The following is a 24,137-nucleotide window of genomic DNA, read 5'->3' on the forward strand; positions in this document are numbered from 1 at the left end:
TACTTCTGTCTTCTCCTCCTCCCTCACAATAATCACATCCTCTATCATTTCTGTTCTTTCCCTGTCCATCATTTGAAAATGTAAACCCTTTTGCAAATGTACTGTTTTTATTATAGGTAATAACTAATCATTTCTGTTTATTGTGATAATTAATACTGTGGATATTGTAATAGAAATTTGGTTTAATGCTGCATAATATTTGCATTGGTTGTTGTTATTAGTTGTCTTCCCCTAAATAGTGAAGTACTAGAAACTTTCAGAGACACTCTAAGTCCACAGGGTAGAAAATCTACTGCCTCAAATCCATACTCTTAGATGAGTAGACAAAGAACATGAATAAGCAAGAGAACAATCATCCCAAGCAAACAAGATACTCAACAGAATTCATTCATACCATAGTGGAAGAAATGTCAGAGAGGGAGTTTAGAATTGCATAGTTAAACTAATCTGCAAAGTAAAAGATGATATAAGAAAGCAAATATAGGTAGCAAAAGATCACTTTAATAAAGAGATAGAAACTCTGGAGGAAAAAAATCCTTGAAATGAAGGAAACAGTAAACGAAATTAAAAATTCAATAGAAAGCATCACCAACAAACTAAACCACTTGGAAGACAGAACCTCAGGCAAAGAAAACAAAATATATAATCTTGAAAATAAAGTTGAACGTGGAGAGAAGATGTTAAGAAACTATAAACAGAACTTCCAAGAATTATGGGATAGCATGAAAAGACCAAATTTAAGATTTATTGGGATAGATGACGGTACAGAGATACAAACCAAAGGAATGCACAATCTTTTTAATGAAATAATATCAGAAATTTTCCCAAATATAAAGAAAGAAATGAAAAGTCTAATGCAAGAGGCTTACAGGACCCCGAATGTGTAAAATTACAATGGGCCTACATCAAGGGACATTATAATGAAAATACCTAGCATACACAATAAGGATAGAATTTTAAAGCCTTCCTGAGGAAAATGTCAGATTATTATAGGGGAAAACAATTCAGATCTCAGCTGATTTCTCAATCCAGACTCTCAAAAGTAGGAGGTCCTGGAATAACATATACCGAACTCTGAAAGAAAATGGGGTACCAACCAAGAATTTTACATTCAGCAAAATTATCTTCAGATTTTCAGAAAATGAAATAAAAACTTTGATGATAAACAAAAATAAAAACAATACGCAAAGAGAAAGCCTACACTACAGAACATTCTCAACAAAACATTCCATGAGGAGCAAATGAAAAAAAAAAAAAAGTAAAAACCAGGAAAAGGAGAAACTACACTAAAGGAATAGTCAATCAAAGCAGAAACTAAGTCAAATTAAAAACCAGAAATAAAAAAAAAATACTGGGAACACAAATCATGTCTCAATAATAACCTTGAACATCAATGGCCATACTCATCAATCAAAAGACAGATTGGCAGATTGGATTAAAAAACAAGACTCAATAATATGCTGTATCCAAGAGACTCACCTCATAGGCAAAGACATCCACAGACTGAAAGTGAAAGGATGGGGTGGGGGAGTGTATCACTCACATAGATGGTGTAAACGAGCAGGGGTTTCCATCCTCTTATCAGATAAAGTGGACTTCAAGCCATAGTCAAATAGAGGAACAAAGAAGGACATTTCATACTGATTAAAGGAATTATACATCAACAAGACATAACAATCATAAATAGTTGTGTACCAAACAATGAAGCATCCTTATACATCAAACAAACCCTTCTCAACTTCAAGAATCAGATCTAACACAACATAATAATACTGGGTCACTTTAACACACCTCTCTCACTACTGGATAGATCTGCCAAACAAAAACTAAACAAAGAAACTATAGAACTAAATAATAAAGTCAATAATTTGGACTTAACAGCCATATATAGAATATTTCATTTATCAAAGAGAATACACTTTCTCCTCAGCAGCACATGAATCCTTCTCTAAAATAGACCATATCTTAGGCCATAAAGCAACTTTTAGCAAGTACAAAAAAAGAAAAAGAAAAAAAAAATAGAGATACTACCCTGCATTCTATCAGATCCTAATGGAATGAAATTAGAAGTCAATGATAGAATTAAAAACTAGAAGCTACTCTAACACTTGGAGACTAAATATGCTATTGAATGAAGAATAGATAGCCAAAGAAGTCAGGGAGGAAATAAAAAATACTTAGAGCTAAAGGAGAATAGTGATAAAACATCAAAATCTCTGGGACACTATGAAGGCAGTATGAAGAGGAAAGCTCATTGCATTGAGCTCATTCATTAAAAGAATAGAAAAATCAATGAATAAAAACCCTAAAATTACATCTCAAAACCCTAGGCAAAGAAGAACAAATCAATACCAAAGCAATAGAAGACAGTAAATAATTAAAATTAGAGCTGAAATCAATGCAATTAAAACAACAACAACAAAAAATTCAATAAATTGACAAAACCAAATTTGGTTCTTTGAAATATAAATAAAATTTACAAATCCTTAGCTATGCTAATGAAGAGAGAGAAAAAACTCAAATTAATAAAATTCATGATGAAAAAGGAATATAACAATGGACACTACAGAAATACAAAAGATAATTAGAAACTATTTTGAAAATTTATACTCCAATAAAACAGAAGAGTTTAAAGACATCAACAAACTTGTAGAGACCTGTGACCTACCCAAACTGAACCAGGAGGACATACATTTGAACAGATCAATCTCAAGCAAAGAAATAGAAGACACCATCAAGAGCTTACCAACCAAGAAAAGCCCAGGACCATACAGATTCTCAGCCAAGTTCTACAAGATCTTCAAAGAAGAATTAACATCAATACTCCTCAAATTATTCCAGACTCATTCTATGAGACTAGTAGCACCCTGATACCAAAACCAGACAAAAACACATCAAAGAATGAAAACTTCAGACCAATATCCTTAATGAACATAGATGCAAAAATTCTCAATAAAATTCTGGCAAATTGCCTACAAAAACATATTTAAAACATAATGCGCCAAGATCAAGTGGGTTTCATCCCAGAGATGCAAGATTGGATCAACATATGGAAATCAATAAATGTAACTCATCACATCAACCGACTTAAAGACAAGAATTATATGTTCATCTCAATAGCTGCAGAAAAAGTATTTAACAAAATATAGCACCCCTTCATGTTAAAAACACTAGAAAAACTAGGGATAGTAAGAACATACCTCAACATTTTAAAAGCTGTCTATGCCAAAACCAATGCCAACATCATTCTAAATGGAGAACAAGTGTAAACATTTTCTCTAAGAACTGGAACAAATCAAGGATGCCCTCTTGTACCACTTTTATTCAACATCATCCTTGAAACTCTAGCCAAAGCAAATAGACAAAAGAAAGAAATTAAAGGGATACACATAGAAAAAGAAGAACTCAAACTATCACTATTTGCCAATGACATGATTCTATATTTATAAGATTCAGAAATTTCACCAGAAAACTTCTAGAACTAATAAATGAATTCAGCAAAGTATCAGGATATAAAGTCAACATCCATAAATCAAATGCATTCCTATATATAAGGGATGAATCCACTGAAAGAGAAATTAGAAAAACACACCATTCACAATAGCCTCAAAAAATAAATAAAATATTTGGTAGTCAATCTACAATGAAAACTATAGAACACTAAAGAAAGAAATTGAGTAAGACCTTAGAAGATGTAAAGATCTCCCATGCTCTTGGATAGGCAGAATTAGTATTGTCAAAATGGCCATACTACCAAAAGCATTAAACATATTTAATGCAATTCCTATTAAGTTTCCAATGATATTATTCATAGAACTAGAAAAAGCAATTATAAAATTCATTCGAAAAAATAAGAGTCACAGAATAGCCAAAGCAATCCTTAGCAAGAAAAATAAAGCAGGAGGCATCACATTACCTAAACTTAAATCATATTACAGAGTCATAGTAACAAAAATGGCATGGTATTGACACCAAAACCAATATGTAGACCAATAGTACAGTATAGAAGACACAGAGATAAACCCACATAAATACAGTTATCTCATCCTAGACAAAGGTGCTTAAAAATATACATTGGAGATAAGATAGCCTATTCAACAAATGGTCCTAGAAAAATAGAAAATCCATATGTGGCAAATTGAAATTAAACCCCTATCTTTCATGCTGTACAAAATTCAACTCAAAGTGGATTAAAAACTTCAGCACTAGATCAGAGACCGTGTGTCTACTAGAAGAAAAAGTTGCCTCAAATCTCCACCATGTCGGTTTAGGAACTGACTTCCTTAACAAACTCTTAAAGTGCAAGAAATAAAATCAAGAATCAATAAATGGGATGGATTCGAACTAAAAACCTTCATGACAAAGGAAACAATTAATACTTGGTAGTCAATCTACCAAAAGAGGTGAAAGAGAGAGCCTACAGTATAGGAGAAAAAAATCTTTACCATATGACCTCAGATATAACACTAATCTCCAGGATATATAAATAACTCAAAAAACTCAACACCAAAACAATAAATAAACCAATCAAGAAATGGGCAAAGGAACTGAACAGACAGTTTACAGAAGAAGAAATACAATTGATTAACAGTATATGGAAAAAATGTTTACCATCTCCAGCTATTAGAGAAATAAAAATCAAAACTACACTGAGATTCCATTTCACTCCAATCAGAATGGCAATCATCAAGAATACAAGCAACAATAAATATTGGAGAGGATGTGAGGGGAAAGGTACACTGGTAGAACTTCAAATCGGTGCAGTCACTATGGAAAGCAGTTTGGAGACTCCTCAGAAAATTTGGAATGGAACCCCATTTGACCCAGTCACTCCACTCCTCAATTTATACCCAAAGGATTTCAAATCAGCATACTACAGTGACACAGCCACCTCAATGTTTATAGCAAGAGCTAAACTGTGGAACCAACCTAGATGTCCTTCAACAAATGAATGGATAAAGAAATTGCGGTGTATATAAACAATGGAATTTTACTCAGTCTTAAAAAAGGATGAAACTATGGCAAATTTGCTGGGAAGTGGATGGAGCTGTAGAATATCATGTTAGGTGAAATAAGCCAGTCCCAAAGAACCAAAGGCCGAATTCTTTCTCTGATATGCAGGTGCTAATTCACAATAACCAGGAGGCAGGGGCTATGGAAAAATAGAAGAATTTTGGATTAGGTACAGGAAGTGAAGGGTGGAGAGGGGGCACGGGGGTAGGAAGGATAGTGGAATGAATCAGACATTATTATCCTATGTACATATATGATTATACAACTGGTATGATTCTACATCATGTACAATCAGAAGAATGAAAAGTTATACTCCATTTCTGTATGACATATCAAAATGCATTCTATTTTCATGTGTAACTAATTAAAACAAACAAAAAAATCTTTAAAAAATTACCTTGAGGTATCACTTCACATCCACTAATATGGCTCCTATTAAAAAGTCAGAAAACATAGGCTGGTGTTGTGGCTCAGTGGCAGAGCACTTGCCTAGCATGTGTGAGGCATTAAGTTCAATTCTCACCATCACATATAAATAAATGAATAAAATAAAGGTCCATCAACATTTAAAAAATATTTTTTAAAAATTCTAGAAAATATCAAATGACACCATGGATGTGGAGAGACTGGAACCCTTATACAGTATTATTGGAAATGTAAAATAGTGCCACAGCCACTACAAAAAAGAAAATAAATTTTTCTCAAAAAAATTAAAAATAGAGCTCCCATATGTTCCAGTAATCCCACTTCTAGATACGCATGTAAAATCAAATTGTGGAAAACGGGATCTCAAAGAGGTATTCGCAAACCCATGTTCATTACAGCATTATTCACAGAAGCCAAGAGGTGGATCAAGGAATGAATGGATAAAACAAAATGCACTACATGTATAAGATGAAATATTATTCAACTTTGAAAAGGAAGTAAATCCTGTCACATCTTACAAAATGGATAAACCTTAAGGACCTTGTGCTAGGTGAAAACGGTCACAAAAAAATAGAAAAAAAAAAATGGAACTGGGCCTGGTGGCACATGCCTATAATCCCAGTGACTCAGAAACCTGAGGCAGAAGGATCACAAGTTCAAAGCTAACCTCAACAACTTAGAGAGGCCCTAAGCAACTTAGCAAGACCCTGTCTCAAAATTTACAAGTAAATAAATACAATTTTTGAAAAATTAAAAAGGAATAAATGAAAAAAACAAAAGAAAATTACTGTACGATTTCACTTATATCAGATATCTAAAAGTAGTCAAATTCATAGAAACAGAAAATAGAATACTGGTTGCCAAGGATCTGGGAGGAGGAAATGGGGGCTTATTGCTTAATGGGTATGGAGTTTGAGTTGTGCATGATGAAGAAATTCTGGAGAGAGATGTGAAGCACAGCAATGTGAACATGATTAAAACCACTAACCTGTACATCTAAAATGGTTAAGATGAAAAATGTGGAGGCTCAGTGGTAGAGCACTTGCCTAGATATTCAAGACCCTGAAATCTATCCCCAGCACTATTAAAAAATGATAAATTTTATGTGATTAACTACAAGTTTAAAAATTATATTTTGAAAATTATATTTTCAAAATTATGAAATATTGTTGAAAGAAATTTAAACAGATATAAATAAATAAATGAAAATAAATCTCATGTTGATGAATCAGAAGACTTAATATTATTAACACTAATTGTACAGATTCAATACAGAATTACATAGTGAAATTTATAAAAATACAAAGTGAGATTTTTATTTTTTACTCTTAGTAACTTATGCATCAAACAAGTTTAGATGCAGATTTGAACAACTTAATTAGCAAAGTTGATTAAGCATATCCTGTATGTAACTGTTAGAAAATGTTACAGTTTGGATCTAAAACTGCCCCCCCCCCAAACAGCTCCTGTATTAGGCAATACTGGAATGTTCAGAGTGAAATGATTAGATTTTTTGAGCTATAATCTAATTGGTAGACTAATCCATTTGTTGGATTAATCATTTGAATGGACTACTGGATGGCAAATGCAGGCAAGTAGGGCATGGCTGGAGGAAATGAGTCACTGGGGGCATAGCCTAGGCCATATCTCCCTATAGCCCCCCTTCACCTCTTTTCTTCTCTTTTCTCCCCTTCCTCCCCTCCCCACCCACTTCCTCCTCCTCTTCTTCCACCCACTTCCTTCCACCCACTTTCCTCCTCCTCTTCTTCTTCCTCCTCCTCGACACATCTCTCCCTGTCTCCCCCTCCCTCTCTCTCTCATTGTCATGAACTAAGCAGCTTCCCCCCCCAACACTATTTCACTTCATGTTCTGCTTCATCTGGGGCCCAGAATAATGGACTTGGCACACCATAGACTGAACCTCTGAAACCATGAGCCCAAAATAAACTCTTCCTCCTAGAAGTATTTTGGTCACAGAACAAAAGCTACTAACAACAAAATATGCTTTTCTTCCCCCCCAAAAAACACGTGATACATTTACAAGAATGGATGATGTTTTGGGATATATATCATACCTCAAAAAATTTTAAAGAGACTTAATCCTTTAACCACAATACAAACATAAAGTTCAAAAATAAAAAAAGTCATAAGTAAATCTTCTCATTTGGATATTCACAGAATCTATTAGGAGGGATGAAGTTGCAGGCTCAAGGCTAAGTTGCTAAGAAAATGCACTGAAGTATGTTTTGAATTGGTCTGAAGATAAAACTTCTCCTTTCCACAGAGCGGATGTTCTCTCAAACCCTTGTTTCATGTAGCTTCTGATTGGTAGAACCTATATTGTGTTCCTGTGCAAAAGAGGAAGGGAAAGTAAATATCTGGCACTATGAGCTGCTGTAGTGAATTGTGCATGCCAACCATACAAATAAAATTCAGGAATTCCCCAAATATAAAAAGTGTTATACCACAGAGCAGCCAAAACTCAGAACAAATATCCTAATAATAACTGTACATCACTCACTATACAATCGATGAAGTCAGTCCTGGGAGGGACTTAAACTCAGATTGCAAATTGTACTTATATTCATATAGACATTACAAACTAACATTTTTAATTCAATAATGTACTTATAACCCTGAATATCTTAGATTATTTTCAGTAGGGGCTCTTAAAACATGCATATACGTAGCTTTCCTATATCAATTTAACTTGATCCAAGAATAGAATGTAGAATACCTGGATAATTGATAGAATTGGAACTCCTTGTATTGCTTCTAAGGGCTATATATATATATATATATATATATATATATATATATATATATATATATAAAATATAAATAAAATATTTTATTTCTGCAATAACATATTTACAGTTGATTATAAATTAAAGGCCTGCTTGCACACCAAAGCCAAGTCCTTTGGGTGGTTAGGACAAAGAGGTAAGACCTCCAGCTGGCTCATGACAGAAACATCCACTCCTTGGCCCAGGTTTTGGAAATTTGCCTGCTTTGAGCTCATCAATATTTCTTCAATATACTTTGGTGTCAGATCCTCATAGTAATTGACATTTATTGGAACCATTGGTGCATGCGCGCAGATCCCTAAACATTTCACCTCTATAAGGGTGAAAGTTTGTCAGGTGCAGTTTTCCCAACTTTTATTCCAAGCTTCTTTTGAATGACTCCCAATATGCTGTCAGAGTTTTGAAGATGTTGTAGTGCAGACTTGAATGTGTTACTTTCCAACTGGCTTTCGATTATACATTGTATAAAAAGTTGCTACTTCATATACTCTCATTGGAGGTACTTGTAAATTTTCTGCAACCTTGTTCATAGCAGAGATGGGCAACCATTCATTCTGCCTTTGAGCCAAATCCAGGACTGGAAGCACAGCTGCTGCTTTATGCCCTGCTGGATAGTTCTTTATAATTGCCTTTATGCTCTTATAGTTTTCTGGTGTGAAATCAAATGGGATAGCTGGGTTATTCTCAGGAGTATCCCTGTGCACAAACAAGGCTCCTCCAGCACCATTCTGTACAGCTGTCTTATCAAATTCCTTATGTCTTCTCCACCCCGCGGTGAGGCCTGCAGGCCAGCCCCCCGAGCACCAAGGAGCAGAACTCAGCGGACTAAATGATTTGCCTTTTGCTGCCTCGCCAAACCAAACCATAATCTCGATAATCCCGAGAGAGCCTGGGACGCATGGCATGCACGCTCCCAAACTCAAGCATCGCGACCAGATTGGTGCGCAGTTCTCTATGCGGAGGGCTTTAAGGGCTCTTAACAAAACTGAATTTGCCAGCTAAAACCCCCAATTGATTAGGGATAAAATAGAAATACCAATGTAGTATACTTAATTGCTTTAAAATGAAATTATTTAAGATGAAAATCACTATATGAATAAAAACAAACCCCCACAAACATAAATTTTAAAAGTAAAATAGGTGCATGTTTTAGTCAGGTTTTTTGCTGTTGTGACCAAAAAACCTGACAAGAACATTTTTTTTTTAAGAGAGAGTGAGAGAGAGAGGGGGAAAGATAGAGAGAGAATTTTTTAATATTTATTTTTTAGTTTTCGGCGGACACAACATCTTTGTTGGTATGTGGTGCTGAGGATCAAACCCGGGCCGCACGCATGCCAGGCGAGCGCGCTCCACTTGAGCCACATCCCCAGCCCCTGACAAGAACAATTTTAAGAGAAGGAAAAGTTTATTTGGTGCTCATGGTTTCAGAGGTCCGCAGACAGCCAACTGCGTTGCTCTTTGTGGAGGTGAGGCAGAACATCATAGCAAAAAGGTGTAAAGGAAAAAAGCAACTCAGGACACGGTAAGCTGGAAGTAGAGACAGAACCCTCACTCACTGGGGACAACAGGTATCCCAAAGGCACACCCCCAATGACACACCTCCTCCAGCCACACCCTACCTGCCTGTAGTTACCACCTAGTTAATCCCTTTCAGAGGAATCAAGGCACTGGTTAGGGTAAGGCCCTCACAACTCAACCATTTCACCTTTCAGCTTTCTTACATTGTCTCTCACATGAACATTTGGGGTACACCTAAGATCTAAATTATAACATTGCATATGGAAAAGAATCGAAACATTATAAAAAACTGTTGAGATGACTAAGTCAACTATCCCAAAATGGGGCTCTGCTGTCTTTAAAATATAAGACAAAATGAAAGCCAAGACACCTTGATGTGATTGCAAGTGAGGATGGAAGGACTGCCTGCTTTGTAGCATGGAGTGGAACCTGATTTGTTACATGATGTCAACTGTAGGCTCTTCCAGAAGATGGATATGCAGACAGTGCGTTTGGAGGACAACTGCCAGTGATCCCTGGTGAGGTATGCTTAAACTTGCTGAAAAAGGATGATCTCTGTGTTTTATGCACAAGTTAGCCTGAAATGTGACTCGACAATAAAAAAAGTTCTCCAAATCCAACTCTGAACCAGTATCTAAAATATCTTTGATGATTACATAATGTGTGGAATTAGAAGAAAACGCTTCTGGATGGAGAAGAGATGAGAAACACTGAGCAGAGTCACTGGGAGAAGAAAGTCCTTTTCAGTTGTCCACAGTGCTGAGGCCTGTCCCAGGGCACTCTGGCCTCCCCTTCACACCTCTTCACACCTTCAACAAAACCCCTGTCTGTGGCTTTTGCTCCAGAAGCCCAGACCCTGTGTCTGAGTCACTTTCTACCAGCAGTGCAGACAGATATCAGTAATTGTTTAATTGTATGAGTAAACTATTGTGACTCACTAAAAATAAAAATACACACACACACACACACACACACACACATATATATATATATATATATATATATATATATATATATATATATACACATTATCCCGAATAAGGCAGAGAGAATTATGTACTTTGTGAAGGTTGTTTTAGTCATTGTTGCTGATAAATTAGAAGGGATTTTTTTTTGAATACTGGATTTTCAGCATATAATTGTTTTTCCCTACTTAGAACATCACTGAACCAACAATGTTTGTTCAGACATTGTCATCTTACAGCTAGTGTCATGACCTGCCCATTATTTCTTAATGAGATGACTGCATTTTAAAAAATTTAAGCCAACACACCTTGAAAAAAAGTTAAGATTCAATTAAAAAAGAATCATCTAAAATCCCTGCCTTTTCAAGGAATATGAAAGACTAGAAAATATGAAAATCTTTCACTACAAAAAGCTAAATATACTGGATAAAATGTAGCAAGCATTCTGTTAAGTGCAGAGGTAAGATTTCAGTAAAATAATTACTAAGGGCCCTAAAACAAGAGAGAACTATATCATGGTGTGACACCTTTGCCTCCAAGCCAAGAAGTTAACTTAATAATCAGCTATAAACTGGTAGTATTCTTGTGAAGCCTGATAGAAACAAACTGAAATGAAATGCTCTGAAACCCAGCCTTTCAGGATTTTTATGGATAAATCTCAGTTTAAAATGAAGTCATCTTCCAAAATATAAAACCCAAAGGGGAACAATCTTTTATGACCAACTATCAGCAGATAAGATAAAGATAGCAGATCAAAGTTCCAAATAACTATATAACTATAAAATGTCAAATAAGGAGAGGAAACATGATTAAAAAGAAAAAATATAAAAGTTTTTTAAATGTATTTTTGCAAACAAAGTAGAATTATGGAAATGAAAAACGTAGTCATTAAAAACAAAACTCATCAGATTTGTGTTTGTGTGTGTGTGTGTGTGTGTGTGTGTGTGTGTGGTAAGAGGATTAGTTAACTGGATAACTGACCTGAAGAAGTTTTCCAGAAGTAAGAGAGAAAGAGGTGAGGTGGGTGAGGAAGACAGGAGAAAGGAAGGGAGGAAAGAAAGAATTTGCAGGGTATGTTAACTAAAATCTAGTAGGAGTGCTAAATGGAAAAAGCAAAGGGAATGGAAGATTGACAGGCTTCATTAGAGGGAAATATAAGGGCTGAAATGTTTACGAGATTATAGATAAATATGTAGATTCGAAAAGGGAAATAAATTCCAAACTAGAGTAAATAAATTAATGATAGTGAAACAGCAGAATTCTAACACAGAGCAACCTAGATAAAAGCAACCTAGATAAAAGCAACCTAGATAAAAGCAACCTAGATAAAAGGATAAAAGACCACTTGTAAAAGAATACTCGTTAGGATGATCACAGTTGTATCTTTGGCAGCAATAAAGTCATAAATCAGTGGAAACAATGACCAGACTATACAGTGAACTATGTTCTCAGGTTTTAAAAATGAAACCTTTTTGAGAGAAAGAAAAAAATAAAAAAGACTGGTTGAATCATCTTTCTTCCTGCCAAAGCATGCTTGGCAGACTTTCAATAAAGGAACAGAAAAACCTGGCAACCAGCAGCTGAACCCAGCCATTCAAGTGAATGTTAAATCCAGAGGTATTTTTCCACTAACTAGGGGTATGTGATTCTATAAAGGAATATGGTTGGGTTAGATAAGGGTGGAATGGGGTTATTGAAGAAACAGCAAGTAATGGCTGGTGCTATGTCTGATAGTGGAAGCAACCCAATCTAGGGTTTTTTTTTTTTAATCCAATCTTGATTTTGACTGTTTCAACAACAGTGGAAAGCAATATCTAATTTATGTTAGGCTCCAATCTGTAAAGACTGTCACAAAATGTTCTTAATGCTTAATAATTTGTATGTGTAATGTATGTAAAAAAATAAAACTATAAATATCTTTCACCTAGTTTGCTTAGATTACAGAGCACTTATTTCTTGTGAATTATATTTTTATATATATTTTTACTATAAGAGTAATTCACATTTGCTGTAGAAAATTTGGAAGACATATATGTCACAGGAAAATTTTTAAATCTCCTTTAATCTTACCATCTCAAGAAAATACTGGATATGGAGAATTTTAGGATATTTCAAGTCTTGCTGAATATTTAATTAAACTTTTTGTGCCTGTGCGTGTGTATGTGTGGTATTGGAAATTTTTTTTTCAATTTCAATATTTATTTTTCAGTTTTCGGCGGACACAACATCTTTGTTTGTATGTGGTGCTTTGGATCGAACCTGGGCCTCACACATGCCAGGTGAGCGCGCTACCGCTTGAGCCACATCCCTAGCCCCTGGTATTGGAAATTGAACTCAGGAGTTTCTCTACCACTGAGCTATATGCCAAGTACTTTTTTTTTTTTTAAGACAGAGTCTCACTATATTGCCCAGACTGGCCTCAAACTTGCAATCCTCCTGCCCCAGCCTCCTGAGTAGCTGGGATTACTGGCATGCACCACTGTGCCAGTCTAATTAAACTTTTTACTTTTGAGGCAATTATAGATTTACATGCAATTCTAAGAAATAATATCAACGAATCCTGGGTACTCTTTACACAGTTTCCCCTCAATGGGAACCTTTCAAAAAACTATAATACAACATCACAGCCAGAATAGTAATGTTAATACAATCAAGATAAAGCACACTTCATTTATCACAAATTATTGCCCAAGTTATTCTGTAGTCACACCCACTTTCCTCCTGTCCCAACCACTTCTTTAATCCTGAAACCCATTATTCTACATTTCTATGATTTTATCGTTTTGGGGTGAGGGGGATGATACCAGAGATTGATCTTGTGTTGATGTCAGGGACATTCGATTATTGAGCCACATCCCCAGCCCTATTTTGCACTTTATATAGGATCAAGGTCTCACTGAGTTGCTTAGTGCCTCGCTAAATTGCTGAGGCTGGCTTTGAACTTGTGATCCTCCTGCCTCTGCCTCCCAAGTTGCTTGAATTACAGGAATGTGGCACTGTGCCTGGTCATCCATTTCTATGATTTCATTATTTCAATAATATTATATGAATGGACTTATGCAGTAAATAACTTGTCTGCATTCAGGTTTTCATTCAAGACAATTCTCTAGATATGCTTCCAGGTTGTAACCTGTGTCAATATTTTTGTTCCTTTTTTATTGCTGAGTAATATTGCATAGTGTTATGATTTGAATCTGGAATGCCCCCCAAAGGCTCATGTGTTGAAGGCTTGGTCCCCAATGCAATAATGTCAGAGGTGGAAATTTTGGAAAGTGATTGGGTCATCATTGATGGATTCATAACTGGAGGTACTTCTGGGAGGTGATGGAAACTGTATGAATGAGAGCTAATTGAAGGGAATGGGTCTTAAGGACATACCCTTGGGTACTCTATCTTCTCCCCAGCCCCTTTCTCTCTCCCTGCTTTCCAGTCACCATGAAGTAAGCAGCTCTGCTGCACCACATACTACCTACCATGATATTCTGCCTCATTATAGGCCCATACCAATAGGAACAAGTCACCGTGAACTGAAATCTCTGAAACCATGAACCAAAAATAAATCTTTCCTCCTTTAAGTTGATTTTCTTAGATATGTTGTCACAGTGACATAAATCAGACACACACACGGTAACACACATTGATATATCAGTTTGTATAACTATTTGCCTTTTAGAAAACATTTGGGTTCTTTCCAGTTGTTAACTACTGCAACTAAAGCTGCTATAGCACTCATGTACAGCTTTTTTGTGTGATATAAGTTTTCATTTATAGGGGTAATTTCTGGGTCATATAGTAGTTGTATTATTAATTTTTAAAGAAACTACCAAATGGTTTTTCAGAGTGGCTCCACCTCTTTTCATCCCACCAGTCACCTACAAGAGATCCAATTTCTCCACATCCTCACCAGCTTTTAGTGTTGCCACCTTGTTCTATATGTTAGCCATCTTGGTAGGTGTGTAGTGATATCTCATAATCATTTAATTTGTGATTTTAGTCAATTCCTTAATGGCTATTGATGTTGAACAAATCCTTATTGATAGCTGACAATCAATCTTTTTAGTGAAATGTCTCTTCATATGCTTTGACCACGTTTTATCTGAATTTTTATTTTTTTTTATTGTTCAGCTCTGGGAGTTCTTTATGTATTCTAGATACTAGTCTTTTGTTGAATTAGTATGTTATTGGCAATTATTTTCCCCCACTCTGCAATTTGTTTCTTTATCTACTTGATGAAAAGTTCTTGAACAGAGCAAACATTTTTAACTTTGATGAAGTCCAATTTACAAACTTCTTCTTTCATGGATCTTGTTTTGATGCCAAGTACAAGATCTCTTTTTAAAAAAAAAAATTAGTAGTAGATAGACAAAATACCTTTGTTTTATTTACTTATTTTTATGTGGTGCTGAGAATCGAACCTAGTGCCTCACATGTGCCAGGCAAGGGCTCTACCACTGAGATACAACCTCAGTCCCAAATATAAGAACTCTTTGAAATCAAGTACTGATGCATGCTACAACATGGGTGAGCCTTGAACACATTATGCTAAGTGAAAGAAATCAGACACAAAAGGCCATGTGTTGTATAATTCCTTTTATATGAATATCCAAAATAGGCAAACTCATGCAGAAAGCATATTAGTGACTGTCAGAGAGGAAGAGGGAGTGGTAAGTGACTTTTTAGACAGTAAAGAGTTTTCTTTGTTCTCATACTAGTTATTGGTGGTGGCTTCACAAGATGTGAAAGTAACAAAGGGTACTAATGGTAAATTCCATGTATGTTTTGCCACAATTTTTAAAAAGCTTTATTAGAGACATTACAAATTATTTTTGAAATGTCATAACAATAAGCATTCTATACCACTCACTAGGGTTAAAAGTCTCAATTTATGTACATCCCAAAGTGGATTTTTTTTCAGTGTAATTTGTAAATAAATAAATTTTGAAACCTGAAAACAATTATAAGAGCACTTTACCTAGACCTGTTTCCCAAATATTTTCTCAGATATTTTTCCAAAAGTTTTATAGTTTTGCAATTTATACTTAAGACCTTAGTTCATTTTGAGTTCATCATTGTATAATGTGTGAGACTGGGTCTAAATTACTTTTTCTGCCTATGGATGTTCAATGTTTCTAGCACCATTTGTTGAAAACCTATCTTCCCGCTTGAATTGTTTTTGCACTTTTGTTGAAAATCAATTGGGAATATTTGCATGTGACTCTATTTCCAGATTCTGTAGCCTGTTCCACTGACCTGTTCCATTGTCTGTCTCTGTCAATACCACACAGTCTTGACAATCAAAACTGTATAATTTGCCTCAAATTTGGGCAGACTGAGCCCTCCCATTTTATTCTTATTCAAAATATCTCTTACTAGTCTAGTTTCTTTACCTTTCCATATCAACTTTAAAATAACCTTATCCATATATAGTTTTAAAATCTTTGTTGGATACTGATAGAAATTACATTAAACCCATATTTGAGAATTAATATGTTAATATAGCAAGCTCCCAATTTATGAACATGGTACATTTCTCCAATTATTTTACTCTTCTTTAATCAGTGTTGTGTAGTGTTCAGCATACAAGTCCCCTTGGATCCACTGACACCACAAGAGAGGAAGGTTTATTAATAGGAGGTGGATATCTGCCCTGTCTCCCTATATACAGTCTCATTACAGCTTAGCAAGAATAGAGGTCTAGAATCTACACTGAGCCTTTGCTAGTGAGAATAGGAATAAGTATGACAGTTTTTTCTATGGTGTTTGGCTGAACCTGAGCGGTTATTATGTGAAAGTTTTTGTCTCACTAGTACATCCTTTTCCTGGTCCTTTGTTGGTTAGAGAAAACAAGCTTATGTTAGGTCATTTTTAACCTATATCCATTGGTATTTCCAGCATGCTGAATTCAGCTCCAGGCCTAGGGTATGTGGGTAAAAAAGAAAACTTAGGGAGCTGTGTCTTTCTTTGGTTCCTGAGGTCCTAAGAATGTCCTCCTTCTCTCCTTGCAGTCATTCTCTGTTTGCTTCTTTACGTATCACGACCATGATCTTCAGTTGTACTTAGCAAGGGGAACAGGGAAAATTATGTCTGTTCCATGTCCCAGGAAGCAGAGGCCCTATTTTATTTTCTATTAGTTTAGTTTATAATTTTGTATTAAATTGGGATAATATTAATTTTTCCAACTTAAAAATATATTTCAAATATTTGAAGTTATGTTTTAAAAATAGTATAAATTTATCACTTTGGAACTACATCTCCTGATATTTTTCAGCATTTTATATTCATGAGTTTTATAATTTTCTTTGACTAATTTCTATTTTCACTACCATGCCTGGAAGTTTTTCACATAGGAATTGCTTTTCAAATATTGTTATTTCCATTTATTCATGACAGTTACTATGGAGATAATGAGGCCACATAGATTCTGTGCTGAATGGGCATCTAGACTTACTTACCAGCTTATTATGTCTTCTATACAACATAGTACTAAATATCAAGCATCTTTGATATTGCTTTTGAATAGCTGCAATAATGAAGATTCTATTTGAGAGCACCCAAGTTCTAAAATGAATGGCAAAACCATTATAGAATAACTCACACTAACATAAATTTAATTCTATTGTGGATTAGATTTATTCTTTTGCACTTTCTCTCAACATTGAACATTTCCATTATTCCTCAACAACAACAACATAAACGTCTTCTTTAATAAGTCTTCTTTCTGCCATCACTCTGACAAGAGGAAGAAGAATCTGTGAAAAACATAAAAATAATATGTGATTAACATAAAAACAGCTAATATTCTTTCATCACTTTTCATGTGTCTAGTAGTAACGATTCATTCAAAAGGCAGTAACTATTTTGATTCTCACATCTGTGATGCAGATACTACTCATTTCTCCCATTCATGTATGAGAAAACTGAGTCCCAGGGGTGTTATGTGACTTGTCTACATTATACACAGTAACAGTAACATAACCAAAATTCAATCCATTTTACATGCTTTAAACACTGTTTAACCTCAGCATGAGAATGATGATTTCTGCAACATCAGATTGTACCAGACAGCTTTAAACCTTCTTGGCTGGTTCAGCAAAAGGAACCAAAACTTTTAAATTTAAAAAAATGTTATTTATTTACTTCATTCACCCATTTTTCTATGTAGCAGTCACCATTGTATTCTCTCCATAATAAGAGACTGGGGAAAATTTGTTCTTCAAATATTTGAAAGGGAAATCTATCATGTGTTTGTTCAAAACTTTGTATGAAATGCCTATTTGCCAGCATTTAAGTACTTAAGATACTTCATTTGCCAAAACAGAGAAAGATTGGAAAGAGAAAATAAACAGTGACTAAAAGAAATAAGAGATAAGTAAATTTTATGATATATTTGAAAGTGGAAGTAAAAAAGTCAAAATCAGTATATGTGAACTTAGTGTGCAGGTTGCAAGCAACATTAAATAGCATAAGAAGATGATGTACAATGGTGAGAGAATCAGTCTTTAAGGAAGGGGATTCCATGTAGAGAACATTTCCAGGGCACTAACTAGGAGACTGTCTGGCATATTTGAAGAATGGCAGGGACTAGTGTGGCTGGTGCAAAATGATCCGGTGAAAGAGCAGTAGGAGACATGTATAACCATGAAAATCACTGGAAATTCTGGGAATTTGCAGGGGAAGGACCCCTATTTCTAATAATAGATTTATTGTGATACAATTCAGATACCATAAAATTCCTTTTGCTGAAGTATACAATTCAGTGATTGATAGTATATTCACAGAATTGTGCTACCCTCATTATAACTTTAGAATATTTTCATCACTCCCCAAAACCACCATACCGTTTAGAAATCATTCCTCATTCACTTTTCTCCCTGCCCTCTAGAAACTCTTATGCTGTTAAAGTCTCTGTGGAATTCCCCATTCTGGACAATTCATATAAAAAGAATCATACAATATGTGGCCATTTGTGCCTCATTTCTACTAAAAGGCAAAATGTTTTGAAGGTTCATCCATGTGGTAGAATATATAACAGTATTTTATTATTTTTTAGGACTGAAGGGTATTCCATTGTATGGCTGTAGTACATTTTTTATCCATTTGTTCTCTGGGTTGTTTGTACTTCTTAGCTTTTACAGGAAATGTTGTTATGAATATTTGTGTACAGATTTTTCTTAGATTTTTTTTCGATTATCCTTAGTAAGTAACTAGGAGTGGAATTGTGGGGTAACATGGTAACTCTATACAAATTTTGTAATTTTACTATGCGTTAAAATGGGCATATATAGGACTTACATTTAAAAGCATCACTCAGGCCTCAGGCTGTATTAAGTATATATGTAAAAGAACAATGTAAGAAGAGAACTTAATTAGGGGGTTGTGATGGGTCATATTCATGTCCACCTGAAACTTGTCAACTAGATTCTTTGCGCTATTGTCAAAGTTAAGATGAGATATCAGATTAGGTTCAACCTTAATTCAATGGTTGGTTTCCCTAAGAAGTCATAAATCTGGAAACAGACATAGGAAGAACGCCAAGTGAAGATGACACAGAGACTGGAATAATTTATCTATAAGCCAAGAAATTCCCAGTATTTCTAAAAGCTAGGAGTTCCAGAATATAAAGTAGGAGAATCTAGATTCACTAAATACTTCAGAGACAGCATAGCCCTGGCAATACAAGACTTTTAGTTTCCATAATTGTGTGAGAAAATATTTTTGATTTTTTAAAGCCCTCTTTAAAAAATCTGTGGTACTTTGTTATGTCAACTCCAGGAAGTGGAACTCTGTTATGTCAACTCCAGGAAGTGAATACAGAAGCTACTGTTGTCATTCGGTTGAGAAATACAGTTGGTCCACAGAAGGATTGTAGGAGTCAAGGTAATTTGAAGAAGTCAGATTCTGGAAATACCCTGAAAGTACAGCAATAAGATTTATCATAGGAGTGGATCTAATTTTGAGAGGGGAAAAAAAATGAATCAAGGATGACCTAAGACTTTCAATCTAAGCAAGTGGAAAGATAAAGTTTCCATCAGAAGAACAAGGATAGCTTTGGGTAGAGTAAGTTTAAGGAGAAAGATAAGTTCAGTTATGACAAGTTTTAGATGCCTAGAAAATATCCAAGTGGAGATGTCAAGTAGAATATGAAGGTCTTGAGTTTTGGAGAGAATCTGGTCTAGAGATAGAAAACTGTGAGTGAGGCATTTTCTGCCATAAAATGGTATAAAGTCTGAAAAGATATCATTAAGGGATGCAGTGTAAATAGCAAGGCCCACATTGAGTATTCCAACATCAAGAGGTCAAGAAAAAGAGAGCAAATCAGCAGAGGAGACCAGAAGGGGTTAATGGGTAAGGTAGAGAAATAAGGTTGTGATGCCTGCAATAGAATCCACTTGAAGAGATTAGGATGAGCAACAAGGTGTGACATAGGAATGTTGGTCTTTCAAACACTGCTGATGGGAAAAGATGATAGGAAAAATTGCTTGTTGAATTTGGCACTGAAAAAACACTGTGACTCTGAAGAACAGTGGGTCCAATAAAGTGTTGAAAGCAAAAGTCTGATCAGAGTGGGTTTAGACATGAAAGAGAGAAGAGGAATTAGTGCAGCAATTATAGACATTTAAAAAATTCACAGTATGGAATATTTCCAGCATATAACAATAGAGTAGTAAAAATGAAATGCTCTGTTCCTATCACTCAGATTCAAAAAGTTTTAACCTATGTTTTTCCCCACCCACTCTGTACCTATCCTACTAAATTATTTTGAAGCAATTATTTTGAACTACTATTTCTTTTCATTCAAAATAATCTATACTTGTATTTTGAGGCCATTGAGGTTTCTTTCTAAAAGGAGCAAAGAAGCAGATGCTAATTTGCAGGTGAAATGCGTTAAGGGAAGATTTTTGTAAATCCCATTCAGCTATTGAGCTCAGGTGGACTAGCAAGAGATTACATTTAACCAAGATTATGGTTTCTTTTTTTCAGATATAGAAACTGTGAGATTCAAGATACCCTAACCATACACATTTAAATTGGAGAAAGAATGATGACATCAAGTGGTGAAAGGTAATGAAAAGATAGTAGAATGATGAATTAGAGGTCATGGTGGGCAAAAGGGGAGTGAACGGCAGTACACATGGTTGTAAGAGGTAAAGATGAATGAAATTGAGGCCACCGCAGCTCTGTCCCATGTAGGAATGAGGCAGCCTCCATCTTGGGGCATGTTGCCGCCTTCGCCATTGCCATCTCAAAATGTGACAGCCTCGATCTTGGAACACGGCCAGGGTCAGACTCAGTATCGGGGTGCTTGCAAGTTTTCTGACTCTGACACCATCTCAGGATGCAGTCTCCTCCATCTGGGGACGCCAACCGGGGCCTGGAGGTTCATTATTGAGGTGTTTGCAAATTTGGTTATACCTGAGATCTTCCTGCTAGGTGTGGTAATAGCCACCATTGTGCTGCAGAGGTGGGAGAGAGTCAGGCTCTTCCTAGCTCAGCAGATCCTGGGGCACAAGGGACGGCCGGGAGTGGCAACAGTGGATAGAGGGTAGGATGAAGCTGTGAGGACACTTTGCTCTTGGTTTACCCAGCCATCTGGTCCAGCACCCACCATGTTCCCTGGGCCTACTCAGGCCAGGGTCTCTGGGCCCTGGCACCAGCCCAGTCCCCGGCACCAGTCTGGTCCCTGATTCCCTCCCCAGTCTGGCATCCACTCATCCCCTGATCCCACCAGGTCTGGCATCAGTCCAGCACCCAATAGGGCCCTCACTCTCCTAACTTCTCCCTAGCCTCCAGACCAGCCCAGAACTCACAGCTAAGCGACCAACCCGCAGCTTTCAGCACCTGGTCTTGATCTGCCTGATATAGAACAGGTCTCCTCAATAGGTGCACGGGTCCTGGTGCTCAGCCCTTAGGACCACATGCGGGAGAAGTGCCTAATGTCTTAACAGGAGTTATTTGGTTTAAGGCTGTATATTGTTTGTATTGGATACTGTTAGTATCAATCTACCCCTTAAACATGAGGTACTGAAGACATTAAAGAATGCTACAAGTATACATGGTAGAAACTATACTACCTCATATCCACACTGCTAGATGGGAAAATATATGAACAATATAAAGAAACAAGGGGACAAAGAACCCCAAACAAACCAAGATGCTCTAATAATAGAATCCATTGACAGCACAATAGAAGAAATGTCAGAGAAACAGATCAGAATGTACTGAAGATGACATAAAGGAATGAAATCAGAGATAAATTTCAGGAGGCAAAGATCACTTCAATAAAGAGAGATTATGAAAAGAAACCAAGCAGAAATCCTCAAAATGAAGGAATTAATAAGCCAATTAAAAATTCAATGGAAAGTATCATCAACAGACTAGACCACTTGGAAGATAGAACCTCAGACAACAAAGACAAAATATATAACCTTGAAAATAAAGTTGACCAAATAGAGAAAATGGTAAGAAACCATGAACAGAACTTCCAGGAATTATGGGATAGCATGAAAAGACCACATTTAAGATTTATCAGGACAGAGTAAGAAATGGAGATATAAACCAAAGGAATGCACAATCTTTTCAATGAAATAATATCATAAAATTTCCTAAACATAAAGAATGAAATGGAAAATCAAATATAAGTGGCTTACAGGACCCCAAATGCAAAAATTACAACAGACTCACAAGAAAGATAATCATTATGAAAATGCCTAGTATACAGTATAAGGAAAGCCTGCCAGAGAGAAATGTCAGATTACATATGGGGGAAATCAATTTGGATCTCAGCTGATTTCTCAACCCAGACCCTCAAAGCTAGGAGGTCCTGGTACAATATATACCAAGCTCTGAAAGAAAATGAATGCCAGCCAAGAATTTTATATACAGCAAAATTAAGCTTCATATTTGAAGATAAAATAAAAGCTTTTCATGATAAACAAAAGTTAAAAGAATTCACAACTAGAAGACCAGCTCTACAGAACATTCTCAACAAAATATTCCATGGGGAAGAAATTTAAAAAAAAAAAATTAAAACCAGCAAAGGAAGGAATTACATTAAAGAAAAGACAATCAAAGGAGAAACCAAGTCAAATTAAAAACCAGAAATAAACCAAAATTGCTGGGAACACAAATCATATCTCAATAATAACCCTGAATGTTAATGGCCTAAACTCATCAATCAAAAGACATAGATTGACCAATTGGATTAAAAAACAAGACCCAACAATATGCTGTCTAAGAGACTCACCTCATAGGAAAAGACATCCACTGAAGATGAAAAGATGGGAAAAATACATGACCCACATGGACCGTTTCCATCTTCAGAACAGATAAAGTGGACTTCAACCGAAATTAGTGAGAAAGAACAAAACAGAATATCTCATTCTGTTTAATGGAAATATACATCAACAAGACATAACAATTGTAAATATTTATGTACCAAAAAATGGAGCATCTACATACATCAAACAAACCCTTCTTAATTTCAAGAATCAAATAGACCATAATACAATAATGCTGGGTGACTTTAACACACCTCTATCACTGGGTAGATCTTCTAAATGAAAACTAAATAAAGAAACTATGGAACTAAATAATACAATCAATATTATTTAGGACTTAATAATAATTATAATAATTTGGACTTAACAGACATTTGTAGACTATTTCATCCAACAATGAACAAACACACTTCTCAGTAGCACATGGATCCTTCTCTAAAATAGACCATATCTTATGCCACAAAGTAACTCTTAACAAATACAAAAAAAATAGAGATACTACCCTGCATTCTATCAGATCCTAATGGAATGAAATTAGAAATCAATGATAAAATGAAAAATAGAAGCATTCCAACTCCTGGAAACTAAATATTACACTATCAAATAATGAATGGATAGCAGAAGAAATTGGGAATGAAATTTTAAAAAATACTTAGAGGTAAAGGAGAACACTGATACAACATATAAAAATACCTGGGACACTATAAAGGCAGTGCTAACAGGAAAGTTCATTGCATTGAGCTCATTCATTAAAAGAATAGAAAGTAAACAAATAAATGATCTAACATTACATCTTAAAACCCTAGGAAAAGAACAAATCAGCAACAAAAGCAGAAGACAGGAAATAATTAAAATTAGAGCTAAAATTAATGAAATTGAAACAATTCAAAAAATTGAAAAAAACAAAAAGTTGGTTCTTTGAAAAAATACATAAAGTTGATAAATCCTTAGCTATGCTAATGAAAGGGAGAGAAAAAACTAAAATTACTAAAATATTTGATGAAAAAGGAAATATCACATGGACACTACTGAAATACAAAAGATTATTAGAAACTATTTTGAAAATGTATACTCCAATAAAATAGAAAATCTTGAAGACATTACCAAATTTCTAGAGACATGTGACCTTC

At 35.3% G+C, this 24,137-nt stretch overlaps 1 pseudogene; it reads right to left on the minus strand.

Annotated features, from left to right (window-relative positions):
* Positions 1-8,327: 8,327 nt before the first annotated feature.
* On the minus strand, positions 8,328-9,112 carry LOC124108813 (NADH dehydrogenase [ubiquinone] flavoprotein 2, mitochondrial-like; annotated as a pseudogene).
* Positions 9,113-24,137: the final 15,025 nt, after the last annotated feature.

The sequence above is a fragment of the Marmota monax genome, unplaced genomic scaffold (genome assembly GCF_021218885.2).
Source record: "Marmota monax isolate L192 unplaced genomic scaffold, Marmota_monax_Labrador192_F-V1.1 WCK01_AAM20220418_F8-fsc00033, whole genome shotgun sequence".
In the NCBI taxonomy this organism is placed as follows: domain Eukaryota; kingdom Metazoa; phylum Chordata; class Mammalia; order Rodentia; family Sciuridae; genus Marmota; species Marmota monax.